Below are 12,182 nucleotides of genomic sequence, written 5' to 3'. Positions count from 1 at the left end.
TTTTTTGATAAACAAACAAAAAAACATGGAAAATGTTGAAAAAATAAATACATAATCATGTTTCATAGTTTGTTATAAAATTTAGCAAACGGGTCATTTTTCTCCTTCATTGATATGCGCTGATGAGGCGGCACTGGTGGGCACTGATAGGCACAGATAAGGCAGCATTAATGGGGACATATAAGGCGCTAATAGGTGGCACTGATAGGCGTCACTGATGGGCGGCACTGGTGTGTACTGGCAGGTGGCACAGGTCCCGGTCTCCCAGATCAGGACCGATGTCCCTCTGACAGCCGCCGGTGATCAGCTTTTTTTTCTCCTCACACTATTGGCTCTGTTTACATCACATGATCAGCTGTCATTGGCTGACAGCTGATCACGTGGTAAGGGGTCGGGATCGACCCCTTACTCCGATTCGTGATCGGCCGAGTCTCATTGACTCACTAATCACAGCGGGCGCACAGGCCGCTTGAGAACGGGAGAACGTCCATGGACGCCCTCCCGGATATCAGGTCTGCGCTGTAGCCGTCTTTCGGCTATAGTGCGGGTCTGAAGTAGTTAAAAATCCTAAAAAAAAAAAAAAAACTGATGCAGCCAACGCATTTAAAGCAGAACTATATCCTCCTTTACGTTAAAGTCGAGAAAGTTACCATCTTGGTCTCACTTTTGTCTGTAGTTACCATGGTGTAGAGCTGCACGATTAATCGTGGAGAGAATCGCAATCTCGATTCTCCCCGTCCGCGATCTCCCCGCAGGAAGACCCACGATTCTTCTGTGTCTGTGGACGTAAAATTAGAATGCTTTATATAGGAATAAGGAGCTGGGGAGCGCAGTGCATCTTGGGAGTTGTAGTTTCAGGCTGAGGCGCTGCCCTTCCGCTCGGGACTACAGCTCTCTTCCCGCTGACACGGGCTACGTCCCGCCCACTGCTTTTGGATTTCCCCCTGAAATCAACAGGTCGGTACTGAGTTGAGTTCCTGCTTCTTATCAGTGGGGGTGGGGAGGGTGCACTATGTGTGTGGTGTCCATAGAGGAGGGACAGAGTCGAGCTTCCCCACAGCGGCTCCTATCTGCCACCCTGTGCAGTGTACACGGCTCGTCTGACACTGTTTTTATATGTTTAGAAGTACTGCCGTGATTGGTAACCGGCCCTCACAAGGGGAGCCCTGTGTGTACAAAGTTGACATAGCCTGACAAGCGAAGCAGGCCTGAGGGGCCCTCGGGGTGGCAGGGGCCCCGGAAACTGGGCTGGAGGGTGGCTCGTATCATCTGTGACGGGGACATACACACCTGTGTGCTGCCAATGGCACAGGGAGACCTCCTGCGTGTGTTTACACTGGGGGACTACAGTTCCCAGCATGCACCTCTCTTGCAGTGCGTGATAGGACTAGAAGCTCCAGCATGCCTTGCTCCTCTATTGCAGCCTGTGATAGAACTACAAGTCCCAGCATGAATGCTTTGCACTTTCATTGTAGCCTAGGTTACTGGGTGGCTGGGCTAGAACTACAAGTCCCAGCATGCTCTGCACCTCTCTTGCAGTCTCTAATAGAACCCAATAAGTCCCATTGTACTCTGCTGAATCATTGCAGCCTGTGATAGAACTAGAAGCTCTGGCATGCCTTGCTCCTCTCTTGCAGCCTGTGATAGAACTAAAAGTCCCAGCATGCTTTGCATTTCTATTGCAGCCTGGAGTCCTGAGTGGTTTGGCTGGAACTACAAGTCCCAGCATGCCGTGCAGCTTCACTATAGCCTGTGATAGAACTACAAGTGCCATCATGCTTTGAATGTCCATTACAGCCCGGAGTCCTGAGTAGCTGGACTGGCACTATATGTCCCAGCATATGCTGCACCTACATTACAGCCTGTGATAGAAGTCCCAACATGCTCTGCACCTCCATTAACACCATGGGATCCTGGGCATCTGGGCTGGGACTACAAGCCCCAGCATGCACTGCAGAGCTGCTCCTGTCATCCAGGGGAAGAAACCAGGAACACAGGTGGTGGTAAAATTCATAACATATTATAATGGATAGCAGTTGCCGGTATTTTAAGTCCTTTCCTCACATGCCCCCCTTTAATAGCCTGAAGTTTTTGAGAATTGTGATCTTCATTCTAAGCAAAAGAATCGCGATTCTCATTTTTCCCCAGAATCGTGCAGCTCTACCATGGTGTTGCACATGTGTCCAGTTAGGACACCAGCCGTTTGATGGCTTGATAGTTTGACTGAAAACAAATGTGACAAATATTTATGCCATGGTATTTGATCACCTCAGCGGTTTTTATTTTTTGCGCTATAAACAAAAATAGAGCGACAATTTTGAAAAAAATGCAATATTTTTTACGATAATAAATATCCCCAAAAATACATAAAAAATAATTGTTTTTCCTCAGTTTAGGCCGATACGTATTCTTCTACCTATTTTTGGTAAAAAAAAAAAAAAAAAAAACGCAATAAGCGCTTATCGGTTGGTTTGCGCACAATTTATAGCGTTTACAAAATAGGGGACAGTTTTGTTGCTTTTTTATTAATTATTATTTTTTTACTACTAATGGCGGCGATCGGCGATTTTTTTCATGACTGCGACATTATGGCGGACACTTCGGACATTTTTGGGACCATTGTCATTTTCACAGCAAAAAATGCATTTAAAATACATTGTTTACTGTGAAAATTACAATTGCAGTTTGGGAGTTAACCACAAGGGGGCGCTGATGGGGTTATGTATGACCTCATCCGTGTTTCTAACTGTAGGGGGGTGTGGCTGTAGGTGTGACGTCATCGATTGTGATTCCCTATATAAGGGAACACACGATTGATGACGGCGCCACAGTGAAGAACGGGGAAGCTGTGTTTACAAACAGCTCTCCCCGTTCTTCAGCTCCGGGGACCGATCGCGGGACTCCAGCGGCGATCAGGTCCGCGGAGCTTCGGACCGGGTCGCGTACACGCGCGACCCCACAGCTGGGCTTAAAGGGCAACGTTCAGTTAAGTTGATGTGCCTAGCCGTGCCATTCTGCCGACGTATATCGGTGTGAAGGGGTCCTTAAGTGGTTAAAGAAAGTTGAAAAACAAGGAGACTTACTGGCTGGACACCTAGGTAATAAACTATGATATAAGGGGACTCAAAAAACAAGGACTGCACTGTTATTGCTACTAAAAGATTTTTGTTAAACATTGCCTGCCAACAAACACAAAACTATGTGTTTAAGCTTTTTAGCGCCACCCTTTGGGCAACTTCTGCTACTGGTGTGTTATGGTGAGCATTCCTTCCGAGCATCTATGTTTGTAGCTTGGAGTTTTGTCCGATGGACTTGTGTAATCTGATCGTGTGTACGAGGCTTAAGTCTTAAATAGAGTTTATCTTTCAATGACCTGTGCTGTCTATGGTGCTGAAAAGCCAAATAAAAATTAATTATATAGATTTGCTGATGGCTATTAACCACGACACCCAAATCTTGAGTTTACATTAAAGAGGTTGTAAAGGTAAAAAAAAGAATCCCTAAATAGCTTCCTTTACCTTAGTGCAGTCCTCCTTCACTTACCTCATCTTTCCATTTTGCTTTTAAATGTCCTTATTTCTTCTGAAATCCTCACTTCCTGTTCTTCTGTCTGCAACTCCACACAGTAATGCAAGGCTTTCTCCCTGGTGTGGAGAAAGCCTCTTGAGTGGGTGAGCAGGAGTGTCAGGACAACCACTAACACAAAGCTCCTTTCTCTATCTGCAAAGTAGACAGTGTCCTGACACTCCTGCTCGCCCCCTCAAGAGGCTTTCTCCACACCAGGGAGAAAGCCTTGCATCACGGTGGTGAGTTACAGACAGAAGAACAGGAAGTGAGGATTTCTCAGAAGAAATAAGGACATTTAAAAAGCAAAATGGAAGGATGAGGTAAGTGAAGGAGGACTCCAAGGTAAAGGAAGCTATTTAGGGAAAAAATGTTTTACCATTACAACCCCTTTAACATTTTCTTTGCTATCCATGGTCCTGGAAAGCCCAATACTAAATACATGATCTAGTGTTGCTAATGGCAATCTTAAAGCGGGAGTTCACCCATTTAAAAAAAAAAAAAAATCTCCCCTTAGCTTCCTGCTCGTTCGGTCTAGGGGAATCGGCTATTTATATTAAAATATGATCCGTACTTACCCGTTTTCGAGATGCATCCTCTCCGTCGCTTCCGGGTATGGGTCTTCGGGAGCGGGCGTTCCTTCTTGATTGACATTCTTCCGAGAGGCTTCCGACGGTCGCATCCATCGCGTCACTCGTAGCCGAAAGAAGCCGAACGTCGGTGCGGCTCTATACTGCGCCTGCGCACCGACGTTCGGCTTCTTTCGGAAAATCGTGACGCGATGGATGCGACCGTCGGAAGCCTCTCGGAAACCTGTCAATCAAGAAGGAACGCCCATTCCCGAAGCCCATACCCGGAAGCGACGGAGAGGATGCGTCTCGTAAACGGGTAAGTACTGCACATATTTTAAAATAAATAGCCGATTCCCCTAGTAATAACGAGCAGGAATCTAAGGGGAAAAAGTGTTCTCTATGGGTGAACCTCCGCTTTAACCTCAACATTCAGCTAAGCTTTTCTATCTTTTCATCCTACTGTGTTGTCAATTGTGCTGGAAAGCTAAATAAATGTCAGTGTCTAGATAATCATGACACCCAACTAAGGCCTTGTTCATGCCATGGTGCAGATGCCAAGGGCTAAAAAAAAAAAAAAAAAAAATGGTTCTCTATGTGCTCTGTTCACACCACACCATATGAATTGTTCCTATGCAGAAATCTGCAACATGAATGCAGTATTCTTCATGGGAAAAAAATGGACATGACATCAATATCGGTGTGAATAAGGCACATAACTGATGTGATGTCCACATGCATGAAAACTGATGTCTCTGCAAGTAAAATCTGCTCGGTTTTTACGCATGCTTGTCCGTGTACGGACTCCGCTTTGCTCAGCAAAGATCGACCCGCTGATTCCTGTCGAGTAGGCGGATGAAAACGATAGGGTTTAGTTTCACTTTAAAGTGGAGATTTAGTCAGAAAATTAAATCCTGCTAGATCACTTCAGGTTGGCCCCTTTTGCAAGAATAGCTATGTAAAACATGAAAAATAAGTGTCTATACTGCTTAGTATCCAGTATCTCACCTTGCTTTGCACATGCTCCATTGCTCTCTTATTTTAGGCTGAGTTTGTAGAGGCCGATCTGCTGACAGCCTAAAAGCAGAATTACACCCTCCTATGGTTTACAGCCAAGGAAGCTGTTTGTTTGATCTGCAACCGCCATGGTGCTGCACACGTGTTCAGTTAGGACACCAGCCATTTGATGGTTTGACAGTTTGGTTGCAAGCTTAAGCAAATGGGACAGTTAGCAATCCACACATTCAAGGAATGCAACGTTTTTTTAAACCCGTAACATCAATGGGTTTAGTTCCGCTTTATGATTTACTGCTGTTCAGGGGCTCTGGACTTCAGAAAAATGTCAGCCTTCAGCAAGAAGAAACAGGAGCTATGCTGGAAGCAATATATAGCACACTCATTTTGGTAGCATAATTATTAATGTGGAAGATATGTTCCTTGCTAAAGAACATTATTTCTTTATCAAGCTGTTATAAGTAAAGTTCCACTTTAAGGTAAGCTGTAAACGATAACCGTTTCAGATATTATGTTTATGATAGCTGTTAACTGATCTGTCAAACCATCAAATAGCTGGGGTCATAGCTGATCAGCGGTGATGTGCTTAGGTAAGTTCAGAAGCTAGTTCGAACCCACCTGAGCAGGCCTGCCAGGAAGCGGTCACTGAATTGTGGCTGCTGTCAGGGCATTTCCTGCAGCCACACATATACAATGGGCGTGTATATGTGTACCTGCCAAGGCCGAGAATGTCTTGCACTCTGATGATTGGCCCAGTGCAGTGACAGCTACCTGGCCAGCTTGCTCAGATGGGTTCAGACTAGGATCTGAACACACCTGAGCCCATCCCTACGGATGCAAATCAAACAGGGGCTAAGATGGCAGCTTCTTTGGCTGTATGGGAAAGGAAGGTGTGGATCTGCTTAAAAGAGATTATTTCTTCTACTGTTCAGTGTTTACTAAAGTGGTGTGTATGAAACATAAAATGTATATATTTTTCAATTTTAATAAGGAGCGGTTTTCATTTTTTTTTGCTATATCTGATGGATTTTCTGCAGCCTCTTTCTGTATACTAGCACTCGCTCCAGTGATGGCTGCACATCTTTGCTTAGGTCTGGCTTCCTGTGCATGGCCAATTGCAGTGAATGCAACAACGCAAGAAAGCCCCTTGGAGACAGGGACAGCGTGTTGTCACCCTGCAACAGCACATTTATGGCAGGATCACCAGCTATTTTAATAAAAGCTATTAAAAAAGACGCTAACGCGTTTAAGAGATTTTATTGGTTGGGTCGACATCTACCTTTACAGAAAGAGGGGGGGAGGGCATACTTGTACGATACAACAGCCCACAGCGATCATCTCTCCGGCTTACATCAGACATCTCATCTGCTTACTCAGGGTAAATGCACGATACAAGTTTGCAAGCGCATGCTAAAAATAGAAAAAAAAAAAAAAAAAAAGCACCGTGCAAATCGAACGCCGCGCTTGTAGCATTAACTGGATGGGCAGATCAAGCCTTGGATTTACCCTCTGCACTGACATCCTATAGAAATGGGCAGGATGCATGTGTGATCAAATCTATAGCAGCCCATTTCAAGGTGTAGAAAGCATAAGAGGTCATGCATCCATGAGCAGTGTCGTGCATAGGGTTAGGGGAAGCAGCAATGGCCGGTAAATGTACCAGCCATCCTTTCCTGACCTTGCAGCTTTCCCTATGAGGATAGCAGAGAGCTACAGACATGCTGGGGGAGGGGAGGGTGACAGGTCCCTGCACCATGTCTGTCCTGTCACAAGCTTCCATGCATTGTAGCCGTCCGCAGCAGGAGAGGCCTCTTACTCACTGTTACATTGCAGGCCTCCCCGCTCCTTGGTTCAGCCTGGACACCTGCGCTCCTCCTGTTTTCATGGCCGTCCAGGAATGATTTCTCCATCTGCGCGTTGGCGCAGAATGACGTCACCAGCACGGAGCGGCAAGGTCCTGGAGACAAGCCTGACAGGGCGGAAGCTGTCTACACTCTCGGACGGGATTGTGGGGGACACGGCTTGGACCAATCACAAGGCCGACTAGAGTGCGGGCGGAAGAGTTCTCTCTTGTCGGCTTCAGCTGAGCGGGTGACGGCGCGCCGACTGAACGTGCCTGGCTGTGAGGGCTCAGTGTGTGGGATATGTGTTGTTGGGGGGCTTAGTATGCCCGGCTGTTGTCCTCCCCCTTTCTGGAAAGTTCTAATAGACGTACAGTGACGTTTGGCAAGTAAGTAAAACTTTTCTGGGCGGTCTCACCTGTCCTGCCATGTGTGGGAAGAATACAGCCCTAGGGGGTGAGCGGGTTCCTCTATCACAGAATGGACTGGAGGGAGACAACTGAGATCACGTCATGCAGAATGCATTTACTGCAATAATGCATGTATACATACATCATATACTGGGGGGGAGGTTTACGGAAACTGGAGTGCAAAATCTGCTGCAGCTCTGCATAGAAACCAATCAGCTTGTTCAATTAAAGTGATTGTAAAACGATCACCTTGTAAAGCAACCCATTCAGTTTAACCACTTCAGCCCCGGAAGAATATAAATGTCACTGTCAGGGAAGGGGTTAAACACTAGGGGGCGATGAAGGGGTTAAGTGTGTCCTAGGGAGTGATTCTATCTGTTGGGGCTGGGCTACCACTGACATGACAGAGATCACTGCCTGTCAGTAGATTTTTGTCCTGTCACAATGCAGAACAGGGAAATGCCTTGTTTACGTAGGCACCCCCCTCCCCCCCCCCGTTCTGCAGCGCTGTGATACAATCGGGTTTGCGTGGTCACGGAGAGTGCGCCAGCCACGCAGCTTTTTAAAGGGGAAGAACCTGTACGCCCATTTGCCCTCCGCTGCCATTGTGCCAACGTATATCGGCGTGCAGCGGTCGGCAAGTGGTTAAAATAGAAATAACAAACATGTTTGTATAGATCTATAAAAAAGTACAGATTTTCCCTCATAATAAAATATTTACACAAAGAATTTGATGAAACTACTCATTCTGCACCAAAACTCAAGAAAATCTGGGAAGTATCTGAAATGATTCTAAAGAATTTACAACAGAGCTATGTGCCAGAAAGAGATATCGGCATAGATGAAAGTCTAATGGCCTACATCAGCTGGGTACAATACATTGCATCAAAGAGAGTACGGTTTGGTGTAAAATCCTTCATGCTATGCGAATCGTCAACTGGCTACATTTGGGATTCAGTCCTATACCAGGAAAAGGAACAAAATTCTATCCAAAATATAACTATGGAATGGCAACATCTTCCGTTCTTTCACTGATTGCGTAAATACTAACAACTTTTACACATCTCTTGATCTGTATGAGTTTCTTATGTAAAACAAAACCGATGCCTACGGGACCGTTAGGGTTAACCGGCATGACATGCCGCCAATGTTTGGAGAAATGGTTACCTGGTAGAAAGGCAAAATGATGGCACTGCGATGGTGTGACAAGGAAGATGTGTGCCTAAATGAAGCCACAAGTAGTGATAGATTACAATAACACCATGGGAGGTGTTGACAGAGCCGACCAAGCAATGACATTTATACCTAGCAATGAGGAAACGGCAAAAGAAGTACTACAAGAAGATCTTCAGTAGGGATTAGCCGAACACTCCCTGGTTCATTTCGCACTAGAACCTGCGAACGGACCGAAAGTTTGCGCAAACTTTAGAACCCCATTAAAGTCTATGGGACTCAGCGTTCAAAATCAAAAGTGCTAATATGCAAATTATTGTCCTAAAAAGGGTCTGGGGACCCGGATCCTGCCCCAGGGAGCATATATCAATGCAAAAAAAGTCTTAAAAACTACCGTTTGTTTTTTTCCGGGAGCAGTGATTTTAACCACTTTTATACTGGGCACTTATTCACCTTCCTGCCCAGACCAATTTTCAGCTTTCAGCGCTGTTGCACTTTGAATGCCAATTACACAGTCATGCTACACTGTACCCAAACTAAATTTTTATAATTTTGTTCCCACAAATAGAGCTTTCTAGCATACTAGCTCATTATGTGTCACTTACCTGAGAGCGAAGTCCTCAGTCCTGTCCACCGCCGCCATGTCCCCTCTGAGATTTCTTCCTGTTATCGCTGCTCCGGCACTGTGATTGGCCGGAGCGGTGATGGCGTGCCCAGAACCAAAAATTTTCTTACAAGCTATCGGCATGATCATTGAGGAGTAAGACGATAGTCACTCAGCATCAGCATAGACAGTCTTAAAGGAATCTGACAATTCAAAAAAAAAAATATTTCGGTTACATCAGCATCAGGTGCTTGGTAGTTGGTGGTGATCCAAGACTGATTCATTTTTATGAAGGTCTATTGAACGACCGAGTCGGTGGACAGGCGCACCCTGTGATCAGTTACAAAGCCTCCAGCAGCACTGAATATGCGTTCTGAAAGAACGCTGGATGCAGGACAAGCCAGTAGCTCAATCGAGGCACATGTGTAAGACTGCGCTGTGTTTTATAAGCATTTTAATAAATAAATAAATAAATTGCATACTGTGCAAGCTCTGGCCAGTGATCCATCCTCAAGACCCAGTAACCCAGAGGATTTTCGGTGGAAAAGGTGTCCAAGTCTGATCTTGCCCCTAGGTATTCCTGCACCATGTAAAACAGACGCTGGCGATGGTTGCTGGAACCGATCATACCTTGGGGCTGCGGACTAAAAAATTGTCTGAACGCATTGGTCAGACGGCAACCTTCTCAACCACTCCTTCTTTGACCGGAGCCTCAGCAACACGTTGTCAAGGACCAGGATTTTGTAACCTCCCAGTCTCTGGGAACGCATTGCACAGACCTTTTTGCAAGGCCTCCCGAAGATGTTTCATCCTCTGCGACGGCAAGATAAGGTCTGCAACCTTACCCATTTAACGTGGATCAAGGAGGGTTGCCAGCCAGTAATGATGCCTCTCCTTGATACCACGAATGCAAGGATCCTTCCGCAGGCTTTGCAGGATCAGGGAGGCCATGCAGCGTAGGTTTGCTGAGGCATTCGGTCCGGAGTCCTCTGGGTCACTCAGGACGACATGATCCACAGCCACCTCCTCCCAGCCACGTACAAGTCCATGGGTTTCTTGGGACTGTAATTGATTCCTTTTGAAGGCTGATGCTGAGTGCTAGGCTCCACCTCCATGCTGACAGTCGTCGTCCTCCTCCTCGTCCTTTTCCTGTGTGATAGGTGGGCCAGCAGGAACACTGTCTGAATAAAGGGGGCCTTGAGAGGTAAGGAAGTCCTCCTGTTCCTCCCTCTGTTCTGCCTCAAGTTCCCTGTCCATTATTCCATGCAGCGTGTGCTCCAACAGGTGGATAAGAGGGACAGTGTCACTGATGTATGCACTGTCACTGCTCACCATCCTCGTGGCCTCCTCAAATGGTGACGGGACAGTGGATGCATCCCTGATCATGGCCCACTGGCATGGGGAAATAAACCAAGCTCCTCTGACCCTGTCCTGGTGCCATATTGGCACAGATACTCATTAATGGCCCTCTGCTGCGTGTGCAGCCGCTGCAGCATGGCCAACATAGAGTTCCACCTGGTGGGTATGTCACAGATTAGACGGTTCTTGGTCAGGTTGTATTCCTTTTTGGAGGTCTGCCAGCCGAGCACTGGCTTTATATGACTGGAAATGCACACAGAGTTTCCTGGCCTGCGGACATCCTGTAAGCCCGGGTACCTACCCAAGAACCGATGCACCACTAAGTTAAAGAAGTGAGCTAAACAGGGCACATGGGTCAGGGGAGGGGAGAGAGGAGGTTGGCGCCATTGTTGCAAACCACCATTCCTGGCTTAAGCTTGCGTGACGTCAACCACCTCTGAGCCTGCCCCTGCAGAGCTGACAGAACCTCTGCCCCAGTGTGGCTCCTGTCCACCAAGCACACCAGCTCAAGCACTGCATGGCATCTTTTTGCCTGCGTACTTGTGTAGCCCCTTGAACGGCTACGGAGCACCGCTGGTTCCGAGGACAAAACACAGGAAGAGGCCATGGAGGAAGAAGAGGAGGGGGTGGAGGAGACAGGTGTGTCACAATCGCCATTAGTAGCATTTTGGAGGTGTGGTGGCGGAACAACCTCCAACACTACTGTACCTTGTCCTGCATCCTTCCCAGCTGCCAGCAAATTCACCCAATGCTCCGTGAAAGATAGGTAACATTCCTGTCCATGCCTGCTGGACCATGAGTCAGCGGTAATATGCACTTTACCGCTGACCGCCCTGTCCAGCGAGGCATGGACATTGCCTTCCACATGCCGCTAGAGAGCCGGAATCGCCTTCCGTGAGAAAAAGTGGCATTTGGGAACCTGCCACTGAGGTACCGTACATTCCACAAACTCGCGGAAGGGGGCAGATTTTTCCAACTGGAAAGGCAGCAGTTGAAGTGCTAGCAATTTAGCCAAGCTAGCATTCAACCGCTGGGCGTGTGGATGGCTGGGAGCGAACTTCTTTTGACGCTGCAGTAGCTAGGGCGGAGAAGTTTGCCTGGTACAATCTGACGTTGGTGTACCGATAGCGGATTGCCCGCAAGTACTTGGCTGTGACACACCTAATTCTACACCTTCATTCCTCTCGGTGCAGGTTTCAGAAAGGACTGAAGGTATAGTGGGGTTGGAGATCCCAGCTGATGAGGAGCAAGGAGAGGTCCGCTTTGTTCTTTGGTGTGGGTCTTTTAGGTACGCTTGCCAACGAACTGCATGGCAGGTCGACATATGTCTGGTCAAGCATGTGGTGCCCAAGTGGGTGATGACTCGATTGAAATGACTCTCTCTCTCTCACCGCCGCCGCAACACACTACACAAGGCTGCCACGCAGGCGGCCTTATATAGTGTGGGGCGTGTACTAAACCCCCTGAGACATAATTGGCCTAAGCCACCCTGGCTTTGGCCAATTATGGCTCTCTTTGCTTACGGCGCTGTGATTGGCCAAGCATGCGGGTCATAGTGCATGCTTGGCCAATCATCAGCCAGCAATACACTGCGATGCCGCAGTGAATTATGGGCCGTGACGCGCCACTCGAATTTGGCACTAACGTC

At 47.3% G+C, this 12,182-nt stretch overlaps 2 protein-coding genes across 3 annotated transcripts in view; one reads left to right on the top strand and one right to left on the bottom strand.

Annotated features, from left to right (window-relative positions):
• The window catches only part of PURG (purine rich element binding protein G), a 31,349-nt gene extending 24,264 nt beyond the window's left edge, over positions 1-7,085 (bottom strand). Inside the window, exon 1 of the mRNA XM_040325346.1 lies at positions 6,968-7,085. The gene's annotated coding sequence lies outside the window, so the exon portion shown is untranslated. The remainder of the gene's footprint in view (positions 1-6,967) is intronic.
• A 63-nt stretch (positions 7,086-7,148) lies between these two features.
• WRN (WRN RecQ like helicase) overlaps positions 7,149-12,182 on the top strand; it is a 257,949-nt gene continuing 252,915 nt past the window's right edge. For both annotated transcript variants that reach the window (XM_040325345.1, XM_040325344.1), the window contains exon 1: positions 7,149-7,377. The gene's annotated coding sequence lies outside the window, so the exon portion shown is untranslated. The remainder of the gene's footprint in view (positions 7,378-12,182) is intronic.

The sequence above is a fragment of the Rana temporaria genome, chromosome 1 (genome assembly GCF_905171775.1).
Source record: "Rana temporaria chromosome 1, aRanTem1.1, whole genome shotgun sequence".
Lineage (NCBI taxonomy): Eukaryota > Metazoa > Chordata > Amphibia > Anura > Ranidae > Rana > Rana temporaria.
The sequence above is the reverse complement of the archived record's forward strand: the minus strand, read 5'-3'. Positions and strand labels throughout refer to the sequence as shown.